Here is a 10,000-nt window from a genome sequence, read left to right as displayed (position 1 = left end):
GGCTTGATGGTCAGCAGTACTCTGTTGAGCACCCCTGTCCATCTGCCTGTGTGTGATCTCACCTGATCACTGGCTATGGCTGGTGTCTACACTCACACTCGCCATACTCAACACAATAGCCTGTTCCATGCCACCATGCTTAACCTTTGCATTACCCATGGCTGCTGGGGAGTGGGTATGTGTGGGCATACTGACTGTGTGTGGGGATATGGTGGGTGAAAGTTGGATACCAAACAATGGCACAAATTCAGGCACCACCTTCCCCATCTGTGCCTCACTATGACCACCATCATCATGAGAGTCCACTAAGGCACTGACATCAGGTTGTGAAGAGGAGGGACACGAACTACTGTGTTCACTTGCGAGGGAAAGATAACATATGCAAATACCCTGCCCAGACACACGCACGCGCACACACACACACACACACACACACACACACACACACACACACACACACACACACACGCACACACACACACACACACACACACACACACACACACACACACACACACACACACACACACACACACACACACACACACACACCTGGTACAGTCTGGCACAGCTGTAACACCTATGTGCTCTTCAGGGCAGACTTTATGGTAGTTCTTCCTGCCACAATCCATCTCTTTCACTGCTACTGTAAGGCCCACAACAAATGGTGACAAATCCTACTGTGTGATGAGCCTAGTAGCAGAATGGTATTTGTGGCCAAGACCAAGGATATTGGAGTGAGCTTCACAGTGTCACCAAGTGCATACACATGTACTGTAAGAGCTGACTTACTGCTATACAGACCACATACAATGGAAAGGTGTAATGATATGTTATGATAACTGATGAAGAAAAAGCACTATACACTATAACTACAGTACCTACACAGTTTAGACTCACAGGGATTCATTTCAGACAACATTGCATGACAGTCTGCAATACATGCAGGAAACACGTAAAGTACTAGGTGCAAAGCCTCACAAGATGATACCAGACTATTGGCCCTGATGACCTCATAAGCCTGGCCTAGACTTTCAGCCATGTCCCTTCAAAACCAACACCTGTTTCCCTTGTCCAGCTGGGACACACACATGGGATCCCAGGGGTTTCTCATCCATTTCCCATGCAGTAGTCCAGCTTCTTCTTCAAGAGGGCTATACATGAACTCTGCTGGGAATGGGGAGGGAGTGCATTTTACAGAGAGTGTAGTGTGTGGGACACCACACTATCCTGGCAACAAGCACTATACATGTCACAGACCAGGTGAGCGACTTGCATGCATGATGCATGAGTGGGGTTTGCCTTACAGATATGCAGAAATGCCATCGAGGCTGGTTTGTAAATGGCCTTGTAAGCCAGACACAGGTCATCTATGATCATTCTGTATGAGACTGAGTACAGGGACTGGGCTTTCAGCCTACCTGTATAGGATAGGTGTTGCAGACCCTGGATTTGCCTGGTCAGGAACCTAGGAACAGGAACCTCTGTGGTATTTGCAACTGCTACATTTGCTTGGCAAGGTACATACCAAAGGAGCCATTGTACTTATTAATGTGTCTGATAAGGATGGAGTACAGGGATGTTGTGGCCTCCTCGTTCCTGGATGACATACCCATATTTCTGAGGTGGGCCATGTAGAAACCCTTCTGTACAATGGTGCCCACAAGATGGGAAATTGTCAGGTTGCTAAAAACCTTGGTGCACAAGTCACCTCACACCTCATTGCATGCTCAGTATATTATTGTCATAATTAGTGTAGATGACATCTACCACAGCAGGGAGAATGATGCATCTCCTGGCATTCAGTTTGTGGCAATGCTTCTTGCACTGGTCATTAATTGGGTGAAGGCCTCTTGGGGGATCCTCACATCAGTAGGGGAATGTAAGACAGTGGCCTGCTTGCAAGCATCTGCAAACCTGGTCAGCCGCAGACCACTACTTTTGTCCTGTACCTCAGATACATATATTTCAAAAAGTAGAGGCCCCCAGACTGATCCTTGGGGTACACCACTTTGGAAGAATGTACTACTAGAGGTGAGTTCCACTACTTTGACTGAGTGGGTACTATCACTGAGCCAGTTAGCTACCCATCTGTTAACATACAGGTTGATGCCTAGCTGTGTCGGCGTATGTATCCTGGCCTCCTGGGGATTATTGTGAAAGAATCAGGCTAGTAGAAGGTAGGCATTTTTCACCATCTTCACATTGTCCTTGTGTTTGTTGACAAATTCATAGAAGTTGACCAGGTTTAACAGGCCTAATCTCCCTTTGATAATACCACTCTGTGTGCATTCAGGCATTTTGAGGTTGCCGATATCCCTGTTCATAATGTCCTTGGTATTGCCTTCTATGCCCTTGCATACCAGGCTAGTTAGGCTGATGTGGCTGGGTCAGTGCATTGCTCTGCCTTTGTGTATAGGGATGACAGTGGCTGACCTCTGTGCAGGTGGGATGACACCAGTGTTCAATCATTGATTTAGTACAGTGCATAATGGATCTGAGACCTTATGCCTGAGTTCATGTAGGATGCAGCCAGGGATGGTATCAGGCCTATGTAGACTTATATGTGTTGGCTTTGAGAGGGCATTACGGACCTGCTTCTTGATGATGAGGGGAATGGGGCAGGTGCTGTGCATGCACATGTGTACCAAAGTGGAGACAGGGTGGTGATGTTTACACTTCACTTCTCTGCAGCAGGTTGCCTATATCTATGCCATATGTGCATGTGGTGTTATTGACCACCACTACAGAGCAGATTTGTGTGTTGCCTCTGGGATTGCAGACATATGTGTGGAAGGCCTAGTGATTGGCCCTGGTGGATGTGTCCAATTTGCACTCAGAGATAGCCTTAGGGTAATTCACCTGTGACCTTATTTGCTTGTGCAGACCAAGGTGACATTGCTTCCAATAAGGCACCTGTTCCTTCTTGGCCCTGTCCAGCAATTATTTCCACCTATTATGATATTTGTGTATTGCTGCTGTCCCCCACAGATGTTTATCCTACTTTGAGAGAGATGTTGTTGTCCTGTCAGGTATTTCTGAGTCCATACAGCTATATAGGTGCTCGCACAGTACTGTGGTGTGGGTTTGGACACTACTGCTAGTTCCAACTGATGGGACATTGGCTGTAAAGCTACTTCTACCTACTCTGAGGACATTTATAGTTATTTGTGTAAAGCTAATTATGTTTGACCTTGGCAGGGGGGGCAGGGGAGATGGTGACCTCAACAGTGATGGCTATGTGGTCAGATCTTACTAAGGAAGATGACACTGTAGGAGCGCTACTCATGTTGGTTAGGACCAGGTACAGGATATTTTCACCTGTCATAGGAGTGTTGACTGGCTGATCCACTGCATTGCCTTTGGCAAAGCCAAGAAATCTCTGTGTATTCATGTTCAGGTGGCATAGGTAATGCACTTTTTAGTTGGGTAGTTGAAGTCACCCTGGAGCAGAGTAGATGATCGAATCCTGACAGATTCTAGCAAGTCCCAGTAGGTGTGGTGGGTGTCCATAGTCATGGTTGGAGGCCTGTATCTAGGTATGATTTGTGCAGGTGTTCTATCAACTGTTAACTGTACCCGGGTTATCTCCCACGCGTCATACTGTTTGGCCATCCTGTAGGTGTGTATGAGTATGTTAATGTTTAACACTCTACCTCCTGTGGCTTTTCAGCCCTCCATTTGGGTCTATTCGTGTGATGGGATGAGTAACCTGACAAGGTTAGTGTGCTTTCAACAGCTGCAGGTGTCAGTGGCTGCACAAATTTCTGAGAACTCTGAACACTTCAAAACCCAGCTGCATTCTTACCTCTCCCAAAAATGGAAATGAAATTGCACTCCACCTACCTAACCTGCTTAATACATAAATACTTTATAACAAACAAAGTTTGTTCTTCTTTACACACTAGTGATTAACCCTACATACTGCCTTCATGTTATTGCTACCTCTATACCACTCTCAGCGGATTTAAACCTCTGTATTCATTTAACTCATGCTAATATTCATGCATAAATAACTCATCCATGCTAATGTTATTTCTATATAATTCTCAGATGATTTAAACCTCTGTGTTAATTTAACCTTGTACTACTGTTCTCAATCACTAAACATGTAAACATGCTTTACATCCTTCTCCAAGCTGCTGTTTAACTTTTGTTTAGTTTTTGCTATTTTGTATGTAAAATTTGCTTAGTTTGTTTCTGTTTCCACTATGTATTATACTTCATATTATGGAGCTTGTACTGTGTATTATTGGAGCTTTTCTCCCCGGGCTTCCACTGAAAATGGGCTCTTTGAGCCCAGTGGACCTCCACAGTCATCAAATTGGAAATAAATAAATAAATGTAGGCATCCTACAGGACCAGGTACGTTTGCATTGACATGGGTTCCGTGCTAAAACACCTAGTTCCTGTTAGAGCAAGACATCTGCACAAAGGCACACATCACTGGGGGGCAAAGGCCTGAAAATAGTGTCAGTTTATAAATCTAGCTGAAACACAGTTGCCAGCAAAGATGGTGTTGCATTCATAGGTCTATTTCGCAGAATATGACATCTGATAATCAAATGTATGCTATTATGTTATGACTTCAGTCATTAACTCATTACATCCAAGTGATGCCTCCAAGTGCATCTGAAGTTAACTTTTATTGACACCTCTAGGTGTCAAATATTTTTTGCACATATTTGCATCAATAATTCCAAAAAACATTCTATATACAAGATTTTAAAGTATTTCACCTTAAAGCTTACACAATGGCAAACTCAACTGTATTAATATTTGAACTCTGTTATAGGTAAATAGATATTAGCTGTTGTTTTGTGATATTAATTTATATAGATATAATGTTCACATTTTTCTAAATATCTCAACAACCAATTAACACTGACAGATCTGTTTAGCCGCATATGAAAGCTTTCAGGTAGATGAATAAAATGCTGCTGACAATATGTGTGTAACTTGCGAGATTGCTGAGATATTTTAAGTTGTTTATAAAATATTACAAAAGTAATAGTTACTGCGTTTACTGTGACTTATGAAATCCAGTTTAAGACCTAGAACCTAAAGAATAGTGCCACTATAAAACTACTTTTTGCTGAATAGTTTGCAATTTACACTTCTTTCATAACCCCTATGGTTCTAGAGATATTAGCATTTGTTTTAAATGTGAGGACATCATTTGATTCTGTGAAAAGGCGTGCAAACTTCCTGGACTCCATTGGAGTGAATGAGTTAATGGGTTGCCAGTGATGTGCCAGACAATACAGAACTGTATGACACATTGACTACAAATATGAGGCAGACATGTGGTCAGTCTGCAAAAATCTGGACAGTTGTCAAGTATGGGCACAGAATATGACATACTGTTCAACACACAGTTCTCCACCTGTTGTATACTATGCACATACCCTGTATAAGTCCCTTACTTTTGTAAGACAAGCATATGTGTCATAGTAAAATTCACAGGTGACATATGACTATTTACAACATCCCGTGTAGCTAGCCTAGCAGTGTCACCCTCAATATTGGACAACAGAAACTCCAGTAGTGGTCATACATGAGCTGATCTTTACTGGGTTGAAATAACCAACACTGCTGTTAAACAGAACAATGACCAAAAAACCAAACGTTGAGAGGAAAAACCTTTATCAAAAACAAAGCTTTCAGGCCAAAACCCTTTTTCAATGCTTAACAAAAGGTACAATAAAATCACATGTTTAAATACAAGCCCAGGACATCACATGACCCGCAGCCAAGGTCATATGACATGAAATAAAACAAACTTACAATAAACAGATAAAAAAGACATGTTGTTAATAAAACTACATAAAAATGTGCTTACTCAATAAAGTATCATATTATTCAACATATTCAAAGTATATACTTGCTAATAAATGTTATTATTTTAACCTTGTGTGCTGTATTTTAGTCATTTAGTCAAGACAGGCTTTAATGAAACACTTGCATTCAATCCTGGTGCCACATCTGCTGCTAGTCTTACAATCCAATCATATTCTCTATTGTCTAACAAATTACACAAGTCCCCCCCCTTTTTGACACACTAACAGTGTCTATAACCCTAAACTTAAAAGTGTGAGATATACCATAACTTTTTACATGCTTAGATAAAGCATTCGTGTCACTCCCATTCCTTATGTTGGATTTATGTTCTATAATCCTGTCTTTAAGTTTTCTAGTAGTTTTTCCAACATAAAAGGAGGGACAGATGTCACATGTTGCCAAATAAACAATATTACTTGTTACACAAGTGGCAAAACAGTTAAAGGTATACACTCTTTTTGAAACAGGGTGAACAAATGTATTTACAGGACTTAATGGATCACACTGTTGTAAAATGTCTACACAGCAACTACAATTATAACAGGAGAAAGTACCCTTCCTTGATACACCAATAGATGTAGAATTTACACTACCAAAGTCTTTATATGCTAACATACTTTTTATTGTCTTCATGTTTCTATAAGAAAAACGTGCTCTATCCCCCACAACCATCCTGATATCATCCTGTGTAAGAAGGACCTTCCAGTATTTTCTAACTATATCCCTCACCGTGGTAGTCATAGTGCTGTAAGAAGTTATATATCTCAGACAAACCCTGTCCACCGGCTCACTCAATCTTTCACACAGTGTATTAGGTATCTGTAGAAATGTAGGTTTGAAAAGGGTATGTCTATTAGATATAATGTATTCACTAATCTCTTGTATCATATGCGATGAATACCCACTATTCTTAAATTCCACACATGCTTCATTAAGTTGCTTCTTAAAAGCATCATCATCAGTATTGAGTCTACTGATGCGAGCCAATTGCGCCTTAACAATGCCCTTAAACACGTGGAGCATGCATACTTGATGCATATAGGTACCTTCCAGACGATACTTCTTTCTTAAATACTGTGGTGTTAATAACACCTTCCCTCTTAATTAATGTAATATCTAGAAAATTAATGGTGCTGACCGAACATTCATACTTAAACTTTAAAAAACTAGTTGAATTATTCAGAGAAAGAATATAATCCTCTAATTCACTATGGGTGCCTTTCCAAAGAAGGAAACAATCATCCACAAATCTTTGATAAAATAACAAATTTTCATTCAAAAACCTCTCACCATCATTTATATACATTCTCTCCCATTGGGAAAGAACCAGATTGGCATAAGTATTTGCTACTGGTGTGCCCATTGCCACACCAGTTTGCTGTAAATAAAATTCATTATCAAACAAGAATATATTGTTTCTTAGAACCAGGTCTAACAACATGCAAATATTTTCTTTATGTCCGGCTAAAAAACCTGAATATCTCAACAAGAATTCTCTAATGGCATCCAGCCCATAATCATTGGGGATTACTGTAAATAACGATGTAATGTCCATTACCACCATATATATATGTTCACAGGTATCTGTAGCTAGACTCATATTCATGTGCCAATTCTTGAGCTTAACTAAAAAATCACTAGAATCTTTAAGCACTGTGTGACAAAACTTTAGTAATGGTTGTAGTTGCTTTTGCAGGTAAAGTGATATGGGTTCAGTAATCCACCCATTACCAGAGACGATAGGTCTCATTGGGGGATTAACCTGTGACTTGTGCAGTTTTGGTATGCCATATAACTGCAGCACTACAGGGCACGGTACTGTAAAGAAGTGAAATAAATCCAACAAAATATCTCCTGTTAACTGTAGGTCATACACACACATATTAACATAACTAATGCATTTTTTCACTTGTAAAAGTGTAACACGCTCAAACGCTGTATCATCATCCAACAATGAAAGCACTGAACCTATGTAATGTTCTCTATTCATAATAACAGTTGATCCCCCCTTGTCTGCTTGTTTTATCACAATATGTGAGTTTTCCTTTAATTCATTCAAAGCAATATATTCTGCATAAGTTAAATTATAATTTCTCTTATATTTATTAGTTGCATAAGCCTTCCTAATTGCATCCTCACAGAGATCATTAAAAGCTATAGGTACTGGGGCATAATTAGGTACAAAAACACTGCATCGTTTACAAACACTAGCATCATATTTGTCATTTTTAAAAATCAACTTCAGTGCTATGGACCTTACAAACAACTTTAAATCAGTCAACACTCTCACAATGTCCTCTGTAGATGTTGGAATATATCCTAGTTCCTCTGCCAGAAGCATATAATGTTCTTTTCTCAAAGAGAAATCAGAAAGATTCATAGTACCTGCCATCACCTTCGAGCTATCTTCAATTGTTTTAAAGGACTTTCATTTTTCTGTTTGCCGTCCAACAGAGTGGTGGAGTCCCTCTGTTTAGCTCTACCTCTGGATCTGGACCTAAACGTAGCCATCCGCTCCTGTACCTGCTCAGCTTGCTGTAACTGAAAGGGTTTGCTAAAAAAAGTAGACAAACCTTTTTGTTGTAATGCTTGCGTAGTATTTTTATTACCCAAAGGAGCTGCAACAGCACAAATCTCTGTTATTTTATTTCCAGTAGCACCCATATCGACAGAACGAGGCGTAGTATCCGTTTCTGCAGGCTTAACACAAGTTACGTTGCTGCTCAATGATGACAACGACGTTAGCTCTTCACTTGGCGCCAATTTTGAAATTCCAGCACTCAAAGCAGGGAAGTCATCTAGCATGTCTAATGATGCTGCGTTCTTTTCCAGCGTAGATGCACGACCTCTACTGGTGAAGTTAGACCTTACATGTGAGCCCATGGGATCTCTAAAGTTATCATTTTTTCATTTTTCGGCCAAGAGAATATATTACCAGCTTGGTAATCGCCCATGTCACGTAACAGTTTCCTCTTCTTCACAACTTCTAGCCTGTCATCTAATGAACTCAGTCTGTATATCAAAGACTGATAGGATAATTGCAAATTCTTAAAACAGGACATAGAAAGTAATTCATCTTCCATTATAATAATATCCCTTTTTAGTTCATTTTCAATATCCAGAAAAAAGTTGTTCATTAGAGACATATAATCTTGGCTCAACTTTAAGTTGAGACACTGCCACTGCTTTAACAATTCAGGGTATGTATTTCCATAGGAGGGCATTTTTAAGACCCTCAGACCACGCGGAGCTATACCCTTCTCCAGATAGGCAGCAAAGCTGAAACGTTGCCATTGTAGGCGTTTGAATGTACTAACTTTTCTTTCCAGAACTTGTAACTTGTGCTCAAAATCCATTACATTAGTAGATGGCATTTCAGCTGTATTCCCTCTTTCGCCATTAAGCTCTGAGGCAATGTGTAGCAGAAGATTGACTTCTTTTTCAACCAGAAATTTGAGTCGATTTTGTAATTCCATCACTGGCTGCTGCAGGCTATCAAAAGATTCCCAACTTCACAGCAGAAGAACAAAGACTTGTAATAACCAGCACTGATGTTAAATAGAACAATGACCAAAAAACCAAACGTTGAGAGCAAAAACCTTTATCAAAAACAAAGCTTTCAGGCCAAAACCCTTTTTCAATGCTTAACAAAAGGTACAATAAAATCACATGTTTAAATACAAGCCCAGGACATCGCATGACCCGCAGCCAAGGTCATATGACATGAAATAAAACAAACTTACAATAAACAGATAAAAAAGACATGTTGTTAATAAAACTACATAAAAATGTGCTTACTCAATAAAATATCATATTATTCAACATATTCAAAGTATATACTTGCTAATAAATGTTATTATTTTAACCTTGTGTGTTGTATTTTAGTCAAGACAGGCTTTAATGAAACACTTGCATTCAATCCTGGTGCCACATCTGCTGCTAGTCTTACAATCCAATCATATTCTCTATTGTCTAACAAATTACATAAGTCCCCCCCCCCTTTTTTGACTTGGTTTTGATAAAGGTTTTTGCTGTTTACTGGGTTGAATCAGGAACCAGAGATGTGATCCATGTCCCTGCAGGCAGGGCAAGCAGGAGTGGCCATAGGTGCCAGACAGCAGCATGTGAGTCCATCAGGCCTTGTTGCATCCTAGTGTTT

Source organism: Protopterus annectens, chromosome 10.part0, assembly GCF_019279795.1.
Source record: "Protopterus annectens isolate FY-2018-M chromosome 10.part0, PAN1.0, whole genome shotgun sequence".
In the NCBI taxonomy this organism is placed as follows: domain Eukaryota; kingdom Metazoa; phylum Chordata; order Ceratodontiformes; family Protopteridae; genus Protopterus; species Protopterus annectens.
Note: the sequence above shows the minus strand (reverse complement) of the source record.